Here is a 25423-nt window from a genome sequence, read left to right as displayed (position 1 = left end):
TACCAAGCAAATGGAAAACAGAAAAATGCAGGGGTTGCAATCCTAGTCTCTGATAAAACAGACTTTAAACCAACAAAGATCAAAAGAGACAAAGAAGGCCATTACATAATGGTAAAGGGATCAATTCAACAAGAAGAGCTAACTATCCTAAATATATATATGCACCCAATACAGGAGCACCCAGATTCATAAAGAAAGTCCTTAGTGACCAACAAAGAGACTTAGACTCCCACATAATAATAATGGGAGACTTTAACACCCCACTGTCAACATTAGACAGATCAATGAGACAGAAAGTTAACAAGGATACCCAGGAATTGAACTCAGCTCTACACCATGAGGACCTAATAGACATCTACAGAACTCTCCACCCCGAATCAACAGAATATACATTCTTTTCAGCACCACATCACACCTATTCCAAAACTGACCACATGGTTGGAAGTAAAGCACTCCTCAGCAAATGTAAAAGAACACAAATTATAACAAACTGTCTCAGACCACAGTGCAATCAAACTAGAACTCAGGATTAAGAAACTCACTCAAAACCACTCAACTGCATGGAAACTGAACAACCTACTCCTGAATGACTACTGGGTACATAACAAAATGAAGGTGGAAATAAAGATGTTCCTTGAAACCAGCAAGAACAAAGACACAATGTACCAGAATCTCTGGGACACATTCAAAGCAGTGTGTAGAGGGAAATTTATAGCACTAAATGCCCACAAGAGAAAGCAGGAAAGATCTAAAATTGACACCCTAACATCACAATTAAAAGAACTAGAAAAGCAAGAGCAAACACATTCAAAAGCTAGCAGAAGGCAAGAAATAACTAAGATCAGAGCAAAACTGAAGGAAATAGAGACACAAAAAACCCTTCAAAAAACTAATGAATCCAGGAGCTGGTTTTTTGAAAGGATCAACAAAATTGATAGACTGCTAGCAAGACTAATAAAGAAGAAAAGAGAGAAGAATCAAATAGACGCAATAAAAAATGATAAAGGGGATATCACCACTGATCCCACAGAAATACAAACTACCATCAGAGAATACTATAAACACCCCTATGCAAATAAACTAGAAAATCTAGAAGAAATGGATAAATTCCTCGACAAATACATCCTCCCAAGACTAAACCAGGAAGAAGTTGAATCTCTGAATAGACCAATAACAGGCTCTGAAATGGAGGCAATAATCAATAGCTTACCAACCAAAAAAAGTCCAGGACCAGATGGATTCACAGCTGAATTCTACCAGAGGTACAAGGAGGAACTGGTACCATTCCTTCTGAAATTATTTCAATCAATAGAAAAAGAGGGAATCCTCCCTAACTCATTTTATGAGGCCAGCATCATCCTGATACCAAAGCCTGGTGGAGACACAACCAAAAAAGAGAATTTTAGACCAATATCCTTGATAAACATTGATGCAAAAATCCTCAATAAAATACTGGCAAACCGAATCCAGCAGCACATCAAAAAGCTTATCCACCATGATGAAGTGGGCTTCATCCCTGTGATGCAAGGCTGGTTCAACATATGCAAATCAATAATTGTAATCCAGCATATAAACAGAACCAAAGACAAAAACCACATGATTATCTCAATAGATGCAGAAAAGGCCTTTGACAAAATTCAACAACTCTTCATGCTAAAAACTCTCAATAAATTAGGTATTGATGGGACGTATCTCAAAATAATAAGAGCTATCTATGGCAAACCCACAGCCAATATCATACAGAATGGGCAAAAACTGGAAGCATTCCCTTTGAAAACTGGCACAAGAGAGGGATGCCCTCTCTCACCTCTCCTATTCAACATAGTGTTGGAAGTTCTGGCCAGGGCAATCAGGCAGGACAAGGAGATAAAGAGTATTCAATTAGGTAAAGAGGAAGTCAAACTGTCCCTGTTAAGCAGATGTTTGCAGATGACATGATTGTATATCTAGAAAACCCCATCGTCTCAGCCCAAAATCTCCTTAAGCTGATAAGCAACTTCAGCAAAGTCTCAGGACACAAAATCAATGTACAAAAATCACAAGCATTCTTATACACCAATAACAGACAAACAGAGAGCCAAATCATGAGTGAACTCCCATTCACAATTGCTTCAAAGAGAATAAAATACTTAGGAATCCAACTTACAAGGGACATGAAGGACCTCTTCAAGGAGAACTACAAACCACTGCTCAATGAAATAAAAGAGGATACAAACACATGGAGGAACACTCCATGCTCATGGGTAGGAAGAATCAATATAGTGAAAATGGCCATACTGCCCAAGGTAATTTATAGATTCAATGCCATCCCCATCAAGCTACCAATGACTTTCTTCATAGAATTGGAAAAAACTACTTTAAAGTTCATATGGAACCAAAAAAGAGCCTGCATTGCCAAGTCAATCCTAAGCCAAAAGAACAAAGCTGGAGGCATCATGCTACCTGACTTCAAACTATAATACAAGGTTACAGTAACCAAAACAGCATGGTACTGGTACCAAAACAGAGATACAGACCAATGGAACAGAACAGAGCCCTCAGAAATAATACCACACATCTACAACCATCTGATCTTTGTCAAACCTGACAAAAACAAGAAATGGGGAAAGGATTCCCTATTTAATAAATGGTGCTGGGAAAACTGGCTAGCCATATGTAGAAAGCTGAAACTGGATCCCTTTCTTACACCTTATACAAAAATTAATTCAAGATGGATTAAAGACTTAAATGTTAGACCTAAAACCATAAAAACCCTAGAAGAAAATCTAGGCATTACCATTCAGGACATAGGCATGGGCAAGGACTTCATGTCTAAAACACCAAAAGCAATGGCAACAAAAGCCAAAATTGACAAATGGGATCTAATTAAACTAAAGAGCTTCTGCACAGCAAAAGAAACTACCATCAGAGTGAACAGGCAACCTACAGAATGGGAGAAAATTTTTGCAACCTACTCATCTGACAAAGGGCTAATATGCAGAATCTACAATGAACTCCAACAAATTTACAAGAAAAAAACAACCCCAACATAAAATGGGTGAAGCATATGAACAGACACTTCTCAAAAGAAGACATTTATGCAGCCAAAACACAAGAAAAAATGCTCATCATCACTGGTCATTAGAGAAATGCAAATCAAAACCACAATGAGATACCATCTCACACCAGTTAGAATGGCAATCATTCAAAAGTCAGGAAACAACAGGTGCTGGAGAGGATGTGGAGAAATAGGAACACTTTTACACTGTTGGTGGGACTGTAAACTAGTTCAACCATTGTGGAAGTCAGTGTGGTGATTCCTCAGGGATCTAGAACTAGAAATACCATTTGACTCTGCCATCCCATTACTGGGTATATACCCAAAGGATTATAAATCATGCTGCTATAAAGACACATGCACATGTATGTTTATTGGGGCACTACTCACAATAGCAAAGACTTGGAACCAACCCAAATGTCCAACAACAATAGACTGGATTAAGAAAATGTGGCACATATACACTATGGAATACTATGCAGCCATAAAAAATGATGAGTTCATGTCCTTTGTAGAGACATGGATGAAACTGGAAACCATCATTCTCAGCAAACTATCGCAAGGACAAAAAACCAAACACTGCATGTTCTCACTCATAGGTGGGAATTGAACAATGAGAACACATGGACACAGGAAGGGGAATATCACACACTGGGGACTGTTGTGGGGTGGGGGGAGGGGGGAGGGATAGCATTAGGAGATATACCTAATGCTAAATGACGAGTTAATGGGTGCAGCACACCAACATGGCACATGTATACATATGTAACAAACCTGCACATTGTGCACATGTACCCTAAAACTTAAAGTATAATAATAATAAAATTAAAAAAAAAAAAAGAAAAAGAATCACAAGTGTGTGTGAGAAGAGATGGAGTAGAAGGCAAAAAAGAGAGAGCATCCCCTATCGGGGTTTTATTGATAGACTATTAGAGGTAGTAACACCTGAAACACCATATAAATTGCCTGAACTTCAAAAGTCTCAACTTTCCTTTGAATTTCTGTTGGCCAGTATTTCTGTGTCAGAAAGGAACTTTAGAAAAAGGCTTTATAATTACATAAAGTAGTAGAGGAAAAGGAGAATCGTTTTCGAACAATTTCTCTCTTCATTCAGGAGTTTCTCATCATGATTTTCATAATTCATCACCAATTTGCATTATTTTTAAGAATTTGCTATTTTTATAAAGAATTTAGGCCAGGTGCAGTGGCTCACTTCTGTAATCCCAGCACTTTGGAAGGCCAAGGCAGGCAGATCACGAGGTCAGGAGATGGAGATAATCCTGGCCAAAATGGTGAAACCCTGTCTCTACTAGAAAACAAAAAATTTAGCCGGGCATGGTGGTGTGTGCCTGTAATCCCAGCTACTCGGGAGGCTGAGGCAGGGTAATCACTTGAACCCGGGAGTGGAGGTTGCAGTGAGCCGAGATTGTGCCACTGCACTCCAGCCTGGTCGACAGAGCAGGGTTCCATCTCAAAAAAACAGAAACAACAACAACAACAACAACAAAAAAAAGTCGGGCGTGGTGGCTCACGCCTGTAATCCCAGCACTTTGGGAGGCTGAGGCGGGCAAATCACAAGGTCAGGAGATCAGACCATCCTGGCTAACACGGTGAAACCGTGTCTCTATTAAAAGTACAAAAAATTAGCCGGGCATGGTGGTTGGTGCCTGTAGTCCCAGCTACTGGGGAGGCTGAGGCAGGAGAATGGCGTGAGCCCCGGAGGCGGAGCTTGCAGTGAGCGGAGATCGCGCCACTGCACTCCAGCTTGGGCGACAGAGCAAGACTCCGTCTCAAAAAAAAAAAAAAAAAAAAAAAAATTTAATCTGATGTATATTTCTCAATTCATGATATCCTTTGCATGGAATTCTTCTTTAAAATGAACCCTAAAAAGGGGGGAAAAAAGCCCCATTTTCCCACTGTCAAATGCTTTTGGGATTATGGATTCCAATTTACTCTCACTCACCCCATCACAACATTTTGACTGCTGACTCTGACTTTTGGCTGATTCTGCTACACAGGCAATTTCCAAATTGTTACTCATTCCATTCCTACACCCAGTGGAAGATCCATGTTTTTAGGGCCCGAAACTTATACAATTTGGTGGGGGGTCCTTTTTAACAACAAAAAAAAATACATAATTACAAATACAAAATGCGCATGACCACTTTAATGCCACCCAACTAGAAAGGGAAGGAGAAAGGAGGGAAAGTTAAATTGGAAGAAGACAAGTCATGGCTGAAACACATTATGTTTTGCAATTTTTATTAAAAAAAATGACCATAATAACACATTAGCAGGGTTCCTTTCAGGACCTTGGAAGGGGTCTCTGCAAGTGAGGGACCCTGAGGCTTCAACTTCTATAGTTTCACAAATCTGCCTCTGTTATAAACCCAAATCTCCACTGCCTTCATTACATCCAAACCTAGAGGGAAATTCCAGCCCAAGCATAAATCCAGTGCTCTTTACCAGTTACCTTTAACCCACAGAAAGACTTAAATTTTCACAGGAGGAATAGTTAAAAATCAAGGGCAGCCCAGGCGCGGTGGCTCATGCGTGTAATCCCAGCACTTTGGGAGGCTGAGGTGGGCCTTGAGGTCAGGAGTTCCAGACCAGCCTGGCCAACACGGTGAAACCCCGTGTCTACTACAAATACAAAAATTAGCCAGGTGTGGTGGTGGGTGCCTATAATCCAAGCTACTCAGGAGGCTGAGGCAGGAGAATCACTTAAACCCAGGAGGCAGAAGTTGCAATGAGCCAAGATAGCACCATTGCACTCCAGCCTGGGCAACAGAGCAAGACTCTGTCTAAAAAAAAAAAAAAAAAAAAAAAAAAACAAGGGCAAAAAAAAAAGAAAAAAATGTTGTAGAAAATTATTAAATAGTTAAAAATCAAGGGTGAAAAAAGAAAAAATATATTGTAAACAAATATATGTTCCTAAAAATACAGGTTTTACTCTTTAGAAAACTACCCATTCCTCTTTGATTGTCTTGTATAAGCATTCTGTTCGTATAGAGTACATATTATCAAAATGTTCCTCTTCGTGTTCTTAGTGACTAAAATCCATTTCTCTCTTAAGTTCCCTGCCTTTTTGTTGTTGTTGTTGTTGTTCAAACAGTATCTTCCATCGTGGTTCCCAGGCTTAGGTCAGACAGACACGCAGATATGCTTCATTCAGAAATAACTGGCCAAAGACCTCTGCCTGATTCTGAAGGTATTTGCAAGCCTCTCATAGAGGTTGTCTTATAGAAGTCCAATCCTGACTACTCACCAGACAGCAGGTAGAGCACACTGCCATCCTAAACCAGGCACTTCTACAATCAGAAGAGGGGCCTTCGTGGAAGCAGGTTGGCAGACAGACACTTTTCTTTCTTTCCTTCTTTCTCTCTTTCTTTCTTTCTTTTCTTTCTCTCTCTCTCTCTCTTTCTCTTTCTTTCTTTCTTTCAGAGACTGAGTCTTGTTCTGTTGCCCAGGCTGGAGTGCTGTGGCAAAATCTTGGCTCACTACTACCTCTGCCTCCTGGGTTCAAGCGATTCTTCTACCTCAGCCTCCCAAGTAGCTGGGATTACAGGTGTGCACCACCACACCCTGATAATTTTTTGTGTTTTTAGTAGAGATAAGGTTTCGCCATGTTGGCCAAGCTGGTTTTGAACTCCTGACCTCAAGTGATCCACCCACCTTGGCCTCCCAAAGTGCTAGGATTACAGGCATGAACCACCACGCCTAGCCAGACAGACACTTTTCTTTTCTTTTTTTTTTTTTTGAGACAAAGTCTTGCTCTGTCACCAGGCTGGAGTGCAGTGGCACAATCTCAGCTCATTGCAACCTCTGCCTCCCTGGTTCAAGCGATTCTCCTGCCTCAGCCTCCCGAGTAGCTGGGACTACAGGTGCATGCCACCATGCCCAGCTAATTTTTGTATTTTTAGTAGAGACGAGGTTTCACCATGTTGGCCAGGATGGTCTCAATCTCTTGACCTCGTGATCCACCCGCCTCAGCCTCCCAAAGTGCTGGGATTACAGGCGTGAGCCACCGCGCCCAGCCGACAGACACTTTTCAATAGACCTTTCTAATTTGCTTATCAGCTTTTCTGAGCTTTGCCTTAAGAATAAGGCCTCACTATTAAACCACATATTGCAGTGTTCACTGCCATGAATTCACCGAGTTAGGCTGAATTCTGGTAATGTCCTGCTATATATCCAACACATGCCTAGCATACAAATTATTTCTATCTATAGAGAAAAATATTATCTTTGGGCCATTCATAACTCTCCACTTAGAAATCGGGAGGCTGAGTCAAGAGAATTGTTTGAACCTGGGAGGCAGAGGTTGCAGGGACCTGAGATCGTGCCTTTGCACTCCAAGAGTTCCAGGGCAAAGCTCTGGGTGACAGGGTGAGACTCTGTCTCAAAAAGAAAAAAAAGAAAAAAAAAGAAACTACTTAGAAATGATAAGGCCTCATTGTTAAACTACATATTCTACTGATCACTGCCATGAATTCACCCAGTTAGGGTGAATTCTGGTGATGCCCTGCTATACACCGAACACAGACCTATAATACAAATTCTTTCTATCTACAGAGAAAAATATTATCTTTAGGTTATTCATACCTCTTTCACTTAGAAGCAGTAGTTTCATTCTTAGACTCAACTGTTTTTCTGGTAAAAATCATTCTGTCATAGCAATTCACCCAATCTTAAGGCATACACTGACTTTTAACATTATTTAGAGTAACCAACCTAAGGGAGGTGACATCCAACTCATGAAATCACAGAGTAACAGAATCTTGGAACACAAGGAACCGCTGAGATGACCTGGTTGTACCTCCTATCCAGCAGAAGGAGTCTAATCCCTAGAGCTCAGGACCTTGTTCAGCTGGCCCCACCTAAACACATCTAATCACAAGAAGCTCTTTCCTTTAGAGGCCAGGCTGTTTCTTTGGAAATTGATTTTAATATTTAGAAACTCTTCCTTATATTTGCTCTCTTATAGGCCTTAGTCACCCATCCACCACTCCTCAGCTGGAAGCAGCCAAGAATAACATCTTATTCTACCAATGACAATCCTTCAAATTCTTATGGGCTATACACCATGTTCCACTTAGGCATCTAATTCTCTTTCTACTATTTGGTATAATTTCTTGCCCTGTCAGTATTCTGGCAAATGCTTCTAATGTTCTCTAATTTGTCAATATCCCTCTTAAAACATTTCATCTAGACTCGAAGCCATTAACCAAGATGTGGTCTACTATGACTAGTTGTATATATATACTTCTTTTTTGTGCAATAGCATTTATACAATCCACAAATGAGTTAACTTCTGGGGGCAACTGTGCCAAATGCTTGGTTCAAATTAAGCTCATGACCAATTACATATAAAACCAGAACATGAGAACATAAGCCAGATTCTCTAAGTAGAAGTAAAGCATACATCTCCAGAAGTAAAGCATCTTAAAATAATTATCTCCCTGTAGATGTTTAAGGGATGGAATTTTATGATAATCCCCCCCTCCACTGACCTGCTCCATAGTTTGTCAACTCAACATCAACAAGCTCATCATCAGATTTTGCAAAAGACTTCTTGTTTATCCCAGCCTAAGTGAATGTTCTTTTGCATCTTAATCACTTTCTGCACAACGTTGGTATAGTGTCCAGGCCCAAAGTAGGCATTAGTTACTTGCTGACTAAGCCATTAGATAAATGAATGACGAGTTCCCACTCTCTCCCATCCTGTCTTTAATAATGTTGGTTGTTTTTCATCAGTGTATTTCTCCCCACATCACCCTTAGGAGCTATAGTTCCCCATTAGGGTTCTGGGCAGTGATAATATTGTTGTTTCTGCCATTAAATGATTCTGTTACTTTAGAAAAACTCCTAAGCTGCCTAAGACACATGTTTCTCCATCTGAACAATACTGTCGTTTTATTTATTATTTAAACAAAGACGTATAGTACTTGTTGCAGACCAGCTACAGTTCTAGGCACTTAACAAATATAAAATCATTTAATCCTCAGGAAAACCAGACTGAGGCACAGGAAAGTTAACTAATTTGATAAAGATTATATAGCTAGCAAGTGATGAAGCTGGGATTCGAACTAGGCAGTCCAACTTTTCTATGTGTGTTAACCACTAGGCTATGCTACCTATCCACATGCTCTGAGAGCGTAATGTTTAGGTAAGTAGGAAGGTCAATGGTCACACTCCTTGCATCATAAGTGAATATCTTAGTATATCAAAAATTGCTTGATTTTCCATTAGTTCCTCAAATAGTAGCTTCTCCTTCCAGTCCTCATATTTTTTAAAGTTACTAACCAAAGGACAAATCACTCAAAACATGGCATTTTGAACATGGAGTGGATGCCTTGAGTTGATTTGGATTCCTTCTAGTCACAACTGTTGGAATTATTTACCTGAAATGTTAAGGACCATGAAAGCCAGTTGACCTATTGCCAGAATAAGAGCAAATCAAAAAAGTGCTATACCAGGCACCAGGAATCTGAGGGAAAAGGAAAACATACTTCCTCAGAAAAACATCGAAGTATAGGCTATTCCAGCTTAGTGCTGGCCCAGCTGAAGATAGGAACAGAAAGGTACTCAGATGTTTGCATGCAGTTTACCACAGTGTAAATAGTGACTTGTACTCTCACAAATAAGAAAATTTGGAGGACTTAATCCAAAATGTCCAGTATAATGAAAATTTTTTTCAAAATAATTACAGCCAGATCACAAAAGCTATAAAGGAATAAACTCCTCAAGGACGTGGAGTAATAAGGAAAAAAGGAAAAGCAGGTTGGAAGACAATGTAGTCACAGAAGCAGCTCTCCTGAGTGGCATTTTTTACTCCAAATTTAGATTCAAACTAAATTCATTAGTCCTTCAGCTGAGTAAGAAACACCTGAGCACTGCATAGAGCCCGGGGAACATTTCCGTTTAAAAACGGACCTTATGGAAAAGCAAGATCCTTACAGTGTAGAGCTAGGGGCTGCGGCAAACTAATCTGTAAGTTTAGAATTTTGCTCTGGAAAATTTACTATTGGAAGGATCTTGTGGTGATTAGTGCTAATCAACAAGAAGGCACTGATTGCTTTTTGAATGGCCAAAAGTCTAATTTCATATGAACGAAGCAAGCATTGGACACAGCAATAGAACATCTGCATAACTGTTATTGATGAAATGATACCCCAAGATTCTGGGGGAAATCTATTGGGAATACAAATATTAATTTGGATTCTCACCTTTGGCTAACAAATATTCTTCTGGTGTATTAGATGAAGGGAAGGAAAAAAAGCAGATAATAATTGCAAGGCATGCTTCTAAGCAAACAATGCAGGATATATATGTGCGTGTGTGTATACACAAATACACACCCCCATATATTTACTATATAGATAATATATTATACATTAATACACGTAATATATTATATAATGATATATAAATATATAATATATTATATATTATATATTATATAATAAATAGTATATAATATATAATGATATATATTATGACAATATATAATATATTAATATAATAACATACATAATATATTAATAATATAATATTTTATTATTGATATATAATATGTTATTTACATATTATACACACATTATTATTAATTATGTTGGTAGTATATATATTGTTTATATACACACACAAATATACACACTTACATATTTCTCCCCACTCTTACCCCATTTAGGTGAGACTTAAATTACTGTGAGACTAACTCTTGACATGCCTTTCTGAAAGACAAAAGGAATACCTGTCCCCACTCCGTGTGTCCCTAGGAACTTCACAGAAAGAAACCTTTATGCTTCTAAAAATCAGTAAACAGCTAGAAAATAAAGCAACAGCCCAGGTAAAGTCCAAGCTTGAGAAACACAGCTTATGCTTTTGTTCTGGCACCAGCACCTCCATTTACCAGTTGTCTGGGTGATATAGATGTCACAGGAATTGAGGCCAAGTGTCCTGGGACTCTGGGTCTGAGGAGTCTGCTCTCCTTTTTGCACTACCCCGGGTCTGGGAGACTGGCTGGTCCTGCTGTCAGGGGAATGAAGGTTCTGAGAAGGTGCCTGAATCCTGGTCAGAGGAAGAAGTCTTGTGAGGCACTAAGACAAGGGGCTTGGACCTGACTGGCAGAGACAAACTGTAGGAGCACAGCAAGGAGAAAGCAGGTTCTCTCCCACCACCAGGACATCTCCAGGATAGGCTGAGGCAGACAATAGACTGTCTGTCAAAGTGGAATATTCCAGAAGTGAAAATGTGAAGCCTAGATCTCATTATCTATAATTTTTAATAATTATACTATCTCTTCTATCCCAATATGCATGATCCACCACACCACTACACTTCCTCCTTTATCAACTATTTGTACATATAAAAATGTAAGAAATAATTTACTTTTCTCACTTCCCATTAGGCATTCCTAAGTTCCCTGGACCCACCTATTCCAGTGAACAGTGAGAGAATGCAGTTTGTTAGCAGTAAATAATAAAAGACAATAAGGGTCTTGCCTCAAGTTTCCAAACTGTCTCTTTCCCAGAACAAGAGAAGCTTCTTTCTAGAATAACATTACCTAGAACTATCTTTTAATTTGTCACAAAGTCATAATTAAACATAACTCCATTTTAGAGACTTTAAAAATTCATTTTGAAATTTACCTTGCCTGACATTTACAGGCAGATTTCAAAAAATTTGTTCTTCGATTTGTGGAAAGAGCTGAAGCACGCGCTCTTGGCTCGGCGGAGCCCGCTGCCATCCGTGGAGGAATGTGCGGCCGAGCAACCATCATGCCTGGGCAGTTACAGGAAGGCTTCAGCTGCGTGGTCACCAACCGATTCGACCAGTTATTTGACAACGAATCGGACCCCTTCGAGGTGCTGAAGACAGCGGAGAACAAGAAAAAAGAAGCTGGCGGGGGCGGCGTCCCTGGGGCCAAGAGCGGCAGCTCAGGCTGCGGCCCAAACCAACTCCAAGGTGGCAGGCAAATAGCTAGCTGCGCAAGGAGTCCCAGAAAGACAGCAAGAACCGGCTGCCCCCCAGCGTTGGCGTGGCTGACAGGAAAGAGAAGACGCAGCCGTCTGTGGCGCTTAAGAAAGAAGGAATAAGGGTCATTGTTCTCGTGCCAGTAGGAGCTGAGGTCCCGGTCCGCCAGCCTCCTGCTGCAGAGCCAGTGAACTCTGGTCGGGCCTCTCAGCTGTGCACGTAGGCAATACTCATCTTGGCCCTGGGAAGAAACTCAAGAAGAAGCTTTTGAAACATAAAGCTTAGATGGGGTTTGACCTCTGCTGGGCAGCTCCCAGCTATAGGCGTTCCCCTGCTGAGCAGAGAAGATGACTGCAGAATTGAGAGAAGCCATGGTCCTAAGGCCCATGCGGCCCAGTGAAGGTGAAAAAGGAGGAGGAGGAAGAAGAAAACTTCCCAGGTCAGGCATCCAGCCAACAAGTGCACTCTGAGAACATCAAAGTCTGGGCCCCAGGGGAGTTTCGTCAGAGAGGCCTTGATGGATCAGAAGAGGAAGAAAAGGTGCTGAAACCAAGAACCTTCAGTTAGTGGTTCCAAAAACAGAGATATGTGAGGAAGCTGAAAACCCCCTCATCATATTAGGAAAAATCCAGAAAGCTGATCCTTAAGGACCTGAGTTAAGAGAAGCTTGTGAAAAAGAAAACATGTTAAAGAGGCAGAGAATAAGGAGGGAAAGGAAAGATTTCAGATAAGTGATAGTGAATGACTGTCACTTACCTGAAAGCTTCAAAGAAGAGGAAGACCAGAAATGTAAGAAATCTGTGGGAAAATACAGCCTTAATTCTGACACTGTTAAAAATCCAAAAACCCAGCTTGGGCGAAAGTCTTTTACATTGTAGTGTGTGTGGGAAAGGATTTAGTCAGAGTGCAAACGTCGCTGTGCATCAGAGAATCCACACTGGGGAGAAACCTTTTGAATGTCATGAGTGTGGGAAGGCCTTCATTCAGAGTGCAAACCTTGATGTGCATCAGAGAATCCACACTGGACAGAAACCTTATGTTTGCTCAAAATGTGGGAAAGCCTTCACTCAGAGTTCAAATCTGACTGTACATCAAAAAAACCTCTCCTTAGAAAAAACCTTTAGGTGCAGTAAATGTGAGAAAGCCTTTAGTTATAGCTCACAACTTGCTCAGCACCAGAAAGTCCACATTACAGAAAAATGTTATAAATGTAATGAGTGTCAGAAAACATTTACTGGGAGCTCAAATCATACTGTCCACCAGAGGAACCACACTGGGGAGAAGCCCTCTGCCTGTAACGATTCTGGCAAAGCCTTTACCCAGATTGCAAATCTTATTGTACATCAGCGAAGCCATACTGGTGAGAAGCCATATGAGTGTAAAGAGTGTGGGAAAACCTTTAGTTGTTGTTCACACCTTATTATGTACCAGATAATTCACACTGCAGAGAAACCTTATGACTGCAGTGAATGTGGGAAAGCCTTCAGTCAGCTCTCTTGCCTTTTTGTCCACCAGAGAATTCACAGTGGAGATCTTCCTTTTGTGTGTAATAAATGTGGGAAGGCCTTCACATGTAGCTCATACCTACTTATTCATCAGAGAATCCATAATGGAGAAAAACCTTACACGTGTAATGAGTGTGGGAAGGCCTTCAGACAGAGGTTGAGCCTCACTGTGCACCAGAGAACCCACACTGGGGAGAAGCCCTGTGAATATAAGAAGTGTGGTGCAGCTTTCATTTCCAACTCACACCTCACGCGACACCACAAAACCCATCTTGTTGAATAACAAGTAAGGAAGAGGAAGACTTCCAGCATTGGTCATAACCTTCTGCCTCCCAAATGAGACACCTCTTTGCTGTTTTCTTCTTCCTTTATAAAGATGAGGCCTATGTCCTTAAAAGTTACAGTTTTCAGGAATGCAGCACAAAACACAAGATAAACATTTCAGAAGTTAATTTAAAGAAAACAGAAAGTAAGCACCTGAAGGCAAGGACTTTGTTTTAACTGTACCTTAAGTGGTCATGTTTTCTGAAATGGAATGTGGCTTTCTTAGGAATGGGTCATACAAAGTAGTGATTGTATTTGGGGAAAGGTCTTTTTTGCTTAATTTTGTTTTTAAAAACTCTGATGATTGCTTGAGCAATAGGCAGGTTAACTGCCTGGTTGAATTCTGGTTGAACCGTGTATTCTAGTGTTTCTGGTTAAGTGGTGACTAGGTAAGGAAACCACTTGGGCTAGCAATTCAACAATTCACTTATGAATGTTTATAAGCTTTCCATTTCCTAAGTAATTTTTTAAAAGCTAGTCAAAAGAAAAAACCTTAACTGTCTACTGTACCAAAAATGGATAGAAACAGGAAATGGCCTTTTTCCTTACTATCTATACCCCCTGAACCTTGATATTGCAAAGCTCTGGAGACCTCTGATGAGTCTGTTCTGACCATTCCCTAGTCTGCATGGCCAAGCCCTCAAGGATTGATGGACACCACACACCAGCTATAGTCATTTGTTAAGATTGATAACTCCTCCTCCACACAACTCAAGCTCCCAATTCCCATTGCATTCCATTTGGGTAAGATGCAACCAACAGCCCCCTTCCTGGATAGAGGAATCAAAGAATAAAGCTTGCCTAGAGGAAAAAGAAAAAACAAAAAAAGAAGAAGGAATAAGACGAGTTGGAAGAAGACCTGCTCAACAACTTCAGGATGAAGGGAAAATAACTGATAGAAGACCAGAAAGGAGACCACCTTGTGAACGAAGACTTGAAAAGCCACTTGATGAAAAGGGGAAGGAGGTGAATTTTCAGTTGATAGACAGATTATTGAACGACCTATTCGAGGTCATGGTGGTCTTGGAAGAGGTCGAGAGGTCAGTGGATGTGAAATGGGCCAAGGAGATGGATTTGATTCTCGTGGCAAACGTGAATTTGATAGGTATAGTGGAAGTGATAGATCTTTTTTTTCACATTACAGTGGCCTGAAGCATGAGGACCTGTAACGTGGAGGTAGCAGATCTCACAACTGGGGAATTGTCAAAGATGTATTAACAGAGTCCCCCAAATACATTCAGAAACAAATATAATTGCAGTCACTTGGATCAATCAAATGTGACTGAGGAAACACCTGAAGGTGAAGAACATCATCCAGCGGCAGACACTGAAAATAAGGAGAATGAAGTTGAAGAGGTAAAAGAGGAGGGTCCAAAAGAGATGACTTTGGATGAGTGGAAGGCTATTCAAAATAAGGACCTGGCAAAAGTAGAAATCTCTTCAATCCCCTTATACCCTTAACCTAACTTTCTCTTACTGGTGGGTAATAACTGAAAATAAAGATTTATTTTCATGCAAAAAAAAATCTGTTCTTCAAGATCATCACATTCAGTATAAGAAAATCAAATTCTTTCTGTCCAAATATACTGTTCTGGCTTTGTCAACTCGACAGCAGCCTCTGGGCCCAGCTATTCTACTTGTCAACTCTTGACTCAGATACTCGTTCCAAACCATGGGACCCCTCTGCTTTTCATTAAAGATTATTATAAGTAACTTAGACAAAAGGAACCGGACTTTGTCACACAGCACCAGAAATACCAGCACTTTACAGAATAATCATTCTTTATCTTTAGAATGTTCACAGAGTTGCTCAATTGACAATAGGAAACAAACTTTTTCTCAAAAGAGAATCTCTTCCTTTTTCATTTCTTCATGATTTGCCCCAAAATAAATATATTCCAGTGCACCATTTCAAACAGTTTAATTCATCCATTTGTGTTACTATGCCCCCGTTACTTCTAATCTGGAAAGAGAGTCACATTCCTTTCCTTTCTTTGTAGTGGAGAAGACAGAAGATACTCATAATGATAGACATTACTAAGTGCATCCTGTGTGTGTGCACACACAGCCATTCATAATTTAGATTATTAGTTCTGCCAGGGACTCTAGGGATGACCTAGGGTTAAGGATGGCCTAGTTAAACCCTCTTCAATCTCTTTATACCCTTAACAAAACTAAGATAACATGGCGGAGACTTCCTTGGTTCTTTTCCTTCTTCCAGTCACTCAGCACACACCTGCAGAATGGATTCATGACCCTCCTACTTTTCCTCTGCTCCACACTTGCCTGTTTCTTCTCTCTTTCCTCTTGACTTGGTCCACTCTCTTTCTGAGCTTCCTTCTTTCCCATAATCTACCACCTTCGAGAGAGCTCATTCACACAGTGCATCCATGCATTGCATGTATGTGTTTCTGATAGCATGACCCCACTGCCAATTCTCTAAAATTTCAAAAGTAAAATAAACAAACTTACAAATTTCTGCTCAGATAAAGCAAAAGGACACTTTCATTTAGAACACAAAGAGAGAAAACTAATTTTTGAGTCAGAAAGTAAGCTCCCATTCACCATTGCATCCTCCGCATTGAGAGCAGTACATGTACATCATAAATGCTCAGTAAACACATCCACTTGCAGATAGCTGAGGAGCTCTGAGTCAGCAGCAGGTAGTAGATAATGAAAGCAAACTGAATTAGAAGTCAGAAGACTGAGCATCTAGTACCAGCTCTGACTTAATCAAGTTATGTGACTCTGAGCACTTTTTTTTTTTTTTTGGTACTATCAACAAGGTAACACTAAATTATTTCTAAGGTATTTTCCGTTTGAAAATTCAATGATGATAAAACATGAATTACAGCTAAAGATTAAAAGGCCTTCAAAGAGGTTTATAGTCCAACCACTACCACTCCCTTTATTTCATATTTCCAGGAAGATGACTATTTGTCCCATTTGAAAATTTTCCAGGAAAACATTTGATTTTCCCATTGTCATCTGCATGCAAATTTTAGTACAAAAAAATGGTTCTCAGATTTAACCCAAAATCCATTTCTATGTTTATACTGCTGCTAATCAATTCAGGACTTAAATATCTAATTATAAAATTTCACAACCCTCATAATCTTGGGATGTAATTTTATTTTCAATGCAAGTATTAAAAGATATGGTCAATAAGGCATAAAAACATTTTCCCTGAAGTCATATCATTGACTAAATCATGGATCTTGTCTATTCAGCTTCTCTCTCAATATACATTTATAGCAGGACATGATTAGTTTTCACCTAAGAAAACCCTGCTTACTAAATTATATTTCATTCACCAGGACTCCTTATTTATCTCAGTAATATTTAATGGAAAGGTAAATAAAACACTATTACATAAATTCTTAGAGAGATGACAGTAATCTTATTCTAAATTAAATAAAGAAAGGTTAAGTAAATATTACAATCTTTTAGTATGAACCTTAAAATAATAAATCTACCTCCTTATTTTTTATAGCTTATTCTTGAAATATTTATCAATGTAATACTGAAACTAACTTATCATTAATTATTTTCTGGATTTTTTTTTATTTTTCAGAAGCTTAAGTTACATTGTATGCTGGTTCCCATTCAGATCTTAATATAATTACTAATTCATTTTTAACACATTCTGATTTTCCATTTCAGTAATGCATTTTAATGCATAGCTATATATCCCCATTATAAAACTATGCAATAGGAAGTGCTGACATTACAACCTTGTATTATAATTTTTGAATTTGAGGACCTCCCTAGATATACATATCCACACACATACACACACGTGCACATGCACACACACATTTTGTTTTCAAATATCTAAAACAAAGACTCACTCTTAAACCATAATAAACCAGAAACAAAAAAAGAAAATTGCTTTCAATAATGAGTAACCTTATGTTTATATAAGGTAATTATTTATATAATCTCATTATCTATTTGAAAACAGACCTGTGGTGAAAAAAGCAATAGTTCATTTACATATTATGACAAAGTGGTTTAAATCTATATTTGAATTAAGGAAATTACTCAAAGCTAAAGTTTTTGTTTTCCCCTTGCAACTCTTTTTGTGTAGAGAAGTAAATGAGGAATCTTAAACAAGTACTATTAAATTTTGCTTAGCTTCATTTTAATGAGGAATGACTTCATCATTCCTATGGCCATGCTGAAAAATTAAACTTATCTCTGACTCACAGAGAGTCTGTGTTGAGAAACATGAAAATCAATCTAATGACAGAAACAGAGCTATGACCTGTATCAGATGGACAAAAGAAAACCAACATTTCAAATAAATCCTCAACAGAGTAACTTCCACTTTCATTGTTAAATTCGGTGTCTATATGTGGGTTGGAAATGTATCTGGGGGAACATTAGATTTAATACTCATTTTTAAGACCCTACTTCTGAAACCTGTCCTGGAATAGTTTCATGATAACTTGCTTATGCAGCAGCTTTGGCCTCTGGGTACCATGTTTCTGACAGGACAGGAGACTCCATACCAGAGGGAGAACATTCACAATCTTTTTGGAATCTGTTACTTGGAGGGGTCTGCCAGAGGCAAAATCTTAAAGAAAGTGATGCTCATTCCCTGTGTTTTTCCATTCTCCTCACCTAGTCCCTACCAGTCTGACCTGCTAGCAGCTGGCTTCCCTAAAGCTAGATGTTCAGGCCTCAGTCTCGCTGGATTAAATCTTTATGCAGTGGACTTTTTCTTTTTTCATGTCCCCTTCCATAAATACCAAGAGACATTCTGTGCTGGAGGTAGAATCAAGAGCAAAACACAACTGGCTGCCAAAGTGCTGACAGACTATTGGGAGGAAGACAAACATTTATGAAACAGCCATACAGATAAACACAGAATTCTCCTGCTGGGGACTGCCACCAAGGAGACATTCATGGTGCTATGAAAACACATGATAGGGGTATACGATCCAGTTCTAGGGTTCAGGGAAGGCCTCCCCAAAGAAATGACAATCGGGCTGACAGTCATGATGTAAGGGGCTCACAATGGAAAGCAAATGCTGAGTTTGGGGACCTGAAAGAAGATCAGTGTGGCCACTGCCAAAAAGGAGGATTATGATAGGAAGCTGGAAAAAGGAAGGCAGGTGTCAGACCTTGTGACTTTTTGGGGAAATGTTAAAGATTTATTCTAAGAGCCTTGGAGAACATTGATGAATATTATGTGGATAATGAATGAAATAATGAGGTCAGAGTTCAGAAAAAAGGTCCACTGTGGTAAACAGACAGGGTTTAGGGTTGAGGAGGGCAAAGTACAGCCAGCCTGCCTCCTTCCTTCCCTCCACTATTACAAGGGGCAGCTGTGTCCTCCTTTGCTAGGACCCACATTTCACTCAGTAGAACTGCTCTTATAAATCACCTCTGTCCCTTTTTCTTCCTTATTGATGAAGAAGGAAAGTGTCCATCCTAGGAATGAAAGCATATCCCAGATATTCAGAGACAAGGAGTCTTCAATTTTTATCTGCAAAGCATGATTAATGGTGGGATGTTGGGCGGCTGAGGACTCTAAGATACCTTTGGGAATATGGGATCCTCTTTGAGCCTCTCAAATGATATTACATTAGGTCCTAGAAGACCATTTGAAGAAAACACACCAGAGCCCTAATTATGGCAACTGGGATTAACAGTGAAAGATAACTATTTCCTTACTGGCAGGCACTCAAATGAGACTTGGTATTAATATAGCCTTCATTATTAAACATTTTTTTTTCTAGATTTCCTATTAAGCTACCAACTATTAACTACTAGGAAACACTCTTTTTTGCTTTTGGGTTGATGGACGGTGTTTGCAGATTTAACATTCTGCAGATAAACATGTAAGTTTAACATACAAAATTACTGCAGTCATAGGACTATTCTAATGGGAGATGAACCCTTTCCGGAGAGGAACAAGCACCGTCAAAGTCAACCATTTGCATAAGTGAGATCCATTCCAAACTTCCTGGAAACTAACTTTAAGTGCCTACTATGGATCAGCAGTATGATAAGCAAAGTACTTAAGCAATTTCATTTAAAACTCACAGCAAAAGCATGCGGCAAGTTGAAGAAAATGTAATGTGTTAGCTAGTAAAAGTGATGGCTAGTAAAGTTAGAACCAGGATTTGAAATTTTAAGTAACTTACATATTTAGTAAATTTAAGTAACCTGCTTACATGGTATAATAATTGGCTTGGGCTACCATAACAAAATACTACAGTTTGGGTGATTTAAACAACAAAAAATTATTTCTCACAGTTTTGGAGGTTGGGAAGTCCAAGATCAAGGTGCCAGACACTTAACTTGCTGGTGAGGGCTCTCTTCTGAACTTGCAGATGGCCACTCCTCACCATGTCCTCATATAGCAAAGAGAGAGAACTTGGGTGTCTCTTCCTCTTCTTGTAAGAGCACCAACTCTATAGGATTGGAGACCTATCCTTAAGACTTCATTTAACTTTTACCAGCTCCTCACAGGCCCTAATCTCAAATTCAGCCACATTGGAGGTTAGGGCTTCAACCTGTGAATTTGGGGAGCTGGGAGACACAAACATTGAGTCCACAACACGTGGCTAAAAAATGATAAGAGCCAAGATTTGAACCATGGTGTCTAAAGCCCCAGGCTGGGTCCAATTCTCATGCATTCTCTCTCAAAGTGGAGTAGTGGTAGTTTGAATTTCAAAGGCTAGAACATCATCACTAGTGGATTAGGACCATGGGACTTATTTATCAAATCTCAAGCCCAGCTAGCAAACACACAAAAAATAGCCCTGCATCATAATATTGTTCTAGTATCATACTCATTAATCATTTTTTTTTCTTTTAACTTTTACGTTCAGGGGTACTATGCAGGTTTGTTATATAGGTAAATGGCATGTCAGAGGGGTTTGGTGTACAGATTATTTTGCCACTCAGGTAATAAGCATAGTATCTGATAGGTAGTTTTTCAATCCTCATCCTCTTCCCTCCCTCTACCCTCAAGTAGGCCCCAGTGTCTGTTGGTCTCTTCTTTGTGTCCATATGTACTCAATGTTTAGCTTCCACTTATAAATGAGAACATATGGTATTTGGTTTTCTGTTCCTGTGTTAGTCCACTTAGGATAATGGCCTCCAGCTTCATCCATGTTGCTGCAAAGGACATGATCTCATTTCTTTTTATGGCTGCATGGTATTCCATGGTATATATCTATCACATTTTCTTTATCCAGTCTACTATTGATGGACATTTAGTTTGGTTCCATGTCTTTGTTATTGTGTCTCTGTTATAGTGCCACAATGAAAATACATATGCATGTGTCTTTATGGTAAAACGATTTATATTCCTTTGGGTTTATATCCAGTAATGGGATTATTGGGTCTAATGGTAATTCTACTTTGAGTTCTTTGAGAAATTACCAAACTGCTTACCACAGTTGCTGAACTAATTTACATTCCCACCGGCAGTGTATAAGCATTCCCTTTTCAGTGTATAAGCATTCCCTTTTCTCTACAACCTCACAGGCATCTGTTTTTCATTTACTTTTTGATAATAGCCATTCTGACTTGTGAGATGGTATCTCGTTGTGGTTTTGATTTGCATTTCCATAATGATTAGTGATATTGAGCATTTTTTCTTATGCTTGTTGGCCACGTGTATGTCTTCCTTTGAAAAATGTCTGTTAATGTCCTTTGCTCACTTTTTAATTGGGTTGTTTTTTGCTTGTTGATTTGTTCAAGTTTGTTATAGATTCTGAATACCAGACTTTTGTCGGATGTATAGTTTGCAAATATTTTCTCCCATCCTGTAGGCTGTTTACTCTGTTGATAGTTCTTTTGCTGTGCAGAAGCTCTTTAGTTTAATTAGTTTCCATTTCTCAGTTTTTGTTTTTGTTGCAATTGCTTTTGACATCTTTGTCATGACATCTTTGTCATGGAATCTTTGCCAGGTCCTATGTTGAGAATGCCATTTCCTAGGTTATCTTCCAGGGTTTTTAATAGTTTTAGGTTTTACATTTAAGTTTTTAATCTATCGCAAGTTAATTTTTTATATGGTGCAAGGAGGGGTCCAGCTTCAATCTTCTGCATATGGCTAGCTAGCTTCCCAGCCCCATTTATTGAATAGAGAGTCCTTTCCCCATTTCTTGTTTTTGTAAACTTTGTCAAAGATCAGATTGTTGTAGGTGTGTGGCATTATTTCTGGGTTCTCCAATCTGTTCCATTTGTCTATGTGTCTGTTTTTGTGCCAGTGACATGCTGTTTTGGTTACTGTAGCCTTGTAGTATGATTTGAAGTCAGATAACATGATGCCTCCAGCTTTGTTCTTTCTGCCTTGGATTTCCTTGGCTATTTGAGCTTTTCTTTGGTTCAGTATGAATTTTTAAATAATTTTTGTCTACCTCTGTGGAGAATGTCATGGGTAGTTTGATATACACTGAATCTGTAATTGCTTTGGGCGGTATGGCTATTTTCACAATATTGATTCTTCCTACCCATAAGCATGGAATGTTTTTCTATTTTTTTGTGTCATCTCTGATTTCTTGGAGCAACGTTTTATAATTATTGTTGTAGAGGTCTTTCCCCTCCTTGATTAGCTGTATTCCTAGGTATTGTATTCTTTCTGTGGCTATTGAGAATGGGATTGTATTCTTGAATTGGCTCTCAGCTTGGATGTTATCATTCAATTTCCACAGTTAACCATCTCTACCTTGCTTATAGGCTCTTAATATAAGAAACAAATTGATTTTTTTTCACGATTATACTGCAAATTCCCATTCTGTGTTTTATACCAGGGAGCAAAGTTTGGTAAAAAATCTGTGACTGAAACACAGTTAACAAATAGCATTTATCCTTTAAAACGGAAGTATATACAGGCAGATAATTCATTACTAAGGTGGATGCATTCAAAAAACTAATTCATTAGTGCCAGAAAGCAGGTATTTGGTGGTGTGATATGTATAGCTTTTTGAGTTTAATGACATTTTCTTTCAAGTTAATCCTGAAGAGGCTGGAAGTAAAACCTTCTCCTTTAAGCAGAAATTTTCATTACTTGAGTTTGAACAAATAAAAGCTGAAAATTGTATTGATAAGTGACCCTTAAAAGACTTAACATTATCTTGAAGCCAACATAAAACTCCAAAATAAATTTTAAAAACATTAATATATTTATACATTTATAAAATACTATTTACTATAACTATATAAAATACTAATTATGAAAATAAAAACTCAAATTTTTAATAAATCTTTAAAGTAGTAGACATTATAGATCTCAGAGCATTTATTATTTATTTACTATCTTCATAAGGTTACTCCAAGGATTAAAAAAGATTGCTCTGAGTTTTAAAATATTGGTTTTATACGTGCAGCACAAAGGGATCTGAGTGGCTCATGCCTGTAATCCCAGGTACTTGGGAGGCAGAGACAGAAGGATTGTTTGACCCCAAGAGTTTAAGGCCAGCCTGGGCAACATAGCCAGACCCCATCTCCAAAAATATGAAAAAAAAATTAGCCAGACACAGTGGCCTGCACCTGTAGTCCCAGCTACTCAGGAGGCTGAGGCAGGAGGATCACTTGAGCTCAGGAGTTCCAGGCTGCAGTGAGTCATGATCTTGCCACTGCATTCTAGCCTGGGCAACAGAGCAAGACCCTGTATCAAAAAAAAAAAAAAAAATTTTAAAGATCTGAGAAAGTTGCTTTAAAATAAAACTTTATTTACTCCACAATATGAAAGACAAATAAGTTTCTTGGGCAGCTGAAGTCTTCAGGGGAGAAAATTACATTCCCTGGCCTTTTTGTTACTGTTGTCCTTATTGAATTTGCTGCATGAATTATATATAGCGTTAGTTACACTAAGTATGCACATATACCACACGTATATAAATTTGTATTTACATATACATGTGTATAGTTATGTTTATGCACATACCCACTCACCCAGGGACTAAGACCTGAGGAGAATATGGATGCCTCTTTTCAGTTTTTTTCTTTTAACAGCAACAATTAGTTAATAGCAAGCATACAACCACATGTAAAGCAATGAATGAAAGGCTCAACTCATAATTTAGACTGCTTAGCAGGCAAAAGCTATTGTCCCCCCACTCCCTTCCTGCACACAACAAATCTTTTACTGACAAGTGAGTATGAACTATACAAGGGGAGATTCACTGAATGTGCCAACTTATTCAAGAAGCTGAGCACACAAATAAGCAGACTTTCAGCAATGAAGAGTAGAAATGACTTCAGCAAGAGAAATTAATCCATCATGTTGTCCATCTGCACCAAAAAGAGCCTGGCAGCAGTTAGCTGGTGATAGCACGGAATGAGCTTTTGCTGGGAACAAGTGAGAGAATGAAATCAACTTTCAGCCTCAGTTTCAGAGAGACAAAAACATTCTCATTGTCCAATCAATTTAAAAACCTTTAATGGGATTAAATCTCTAAAGTGGAAAAATCTCTATGGATAGTTGTTGCTATGCAAAAGAATAAACATTTTATGTTTTGCATCACTATGAATACATCAGTACCTAAGATATACATGGGTATCTTCTAGGAAAAATGAAATATATTTTTATTTGATATTACACCTGATTCTAGAAATATCCTTATGAGTTGAGTTAGGTATTGTCCATTTCCCAACAAGGAAACTGAGGCAGAGAGGCTAGTAAGTTCATGTGGCTAGCAAGTAGTTTGCTTGGCTTACTAATGCTATTTTGAACTTTTTACTTTGCAGGGGGTAAGAATAGGCAATAAGCTAGGATAAAGTCAAGATTTTTTATGTTCATGGAATTCTGTAATCCACCATGTACAAACAACATCAACAGACAATAAAAATATAGCCAGTAAGCACCTTGAGGGACTATGAAAAAATTAATATTTAATATAGCAATGGTGTGCTTTGTCTTTGTGAAAATCAATACATATTGGAATTTACCAAAAACAGTTAACAAGATCTGGTTATACAGGTTAATGTATCTCAGTTCCCCTAATTTTGAAATAAGAGAAATCAAATAGCTGCTTTGAGCCTCTGTGTTCCTCACCTATAAACCAGGAAATAATAACATTTAGTTCATAGGATAATTGTGTGGAACAAATTTGATATTTATGCAAATCACTTGGAACACTGCTGGCACATTAAAGTGGACAATAAGTGTTATTTTTATTATTGCCATCATATATACCATATGTCATAATGTTGATAGTGTGACTTTTTAAAATTTAACAAGGCACAAAGGATTATTCAATTTGGGTAAGAGGTCCTACAAAATTCAAGTGCATATTTTGAATCTAGAAAATGTAAAATTCTAGTAATTCAAATATACCCACTTAAATCCAATGCCAGGCAGTTGCCAATAAACCACACACTCAGGCTTTTTCACCCAGGTACTTGCTCTCAGAGAGACACAGCAAGAAACCATGAAGACGAAGGCCACAGAGAAGCGAAGGGAAGAACCTGGGAGGCTTCCCACAGTAAATCACAGGAAGAAGCGAGCAAAACCTCTGTTAATCTCCTTTTTGCTCCCCAGGGAAAGCCAGTCACATCCCAACTAATGATCCAGCTCCCAAATAAGAAATAATGAAAGAGGGGAAAGCTTCAT

The 25423-nt window shown here is 38.8% G+C and overlaps 1 protein-coding gene and 2 pseudogenes across 1 annotated transcript in view; 2 read left to right on the top strand and 1 right to left on the bottom strand.

Annotated features, from left to right (window-relative positions):
* The window catches only part of GHR (growth hormone receptor), a 315260-nt gene that overhangs the window by 234053 nt on the left and 55784 nt on the right, over positions 1-25423 (bottom strand). The gene's annotated exons all lie outside the window — the stretch shown is intronic.
* Positions 12290-13837, top strand: LOC112133479 (zinc finger protein 35-like; annotated as a pseudogene).
* LOC129059658 (SERPINE1 mRNA-binding protein 1-like) lies at positions 14040-15306 on the top strand (annotated as a pseudogene).

The sequence above is a fragment of the Pongo abelii genome, chromosome 4, assembly GCF_028885655.2.
Source record: "Pongo abelii isolate AG06213 chromosome 4, NHGRI_mPonAbe1-v2.0_pri, whole genome shotgun sequence".
NCBI lineage: Eukaryota > Metazoa > Chordata > Mammalia > Primates > Hominidae > Pongo > Pongo abelii.
Note: the sequence above shows the minus strand (reverse complement) of the source record. Positions and strands in the feature narration are given on the sequence as shown.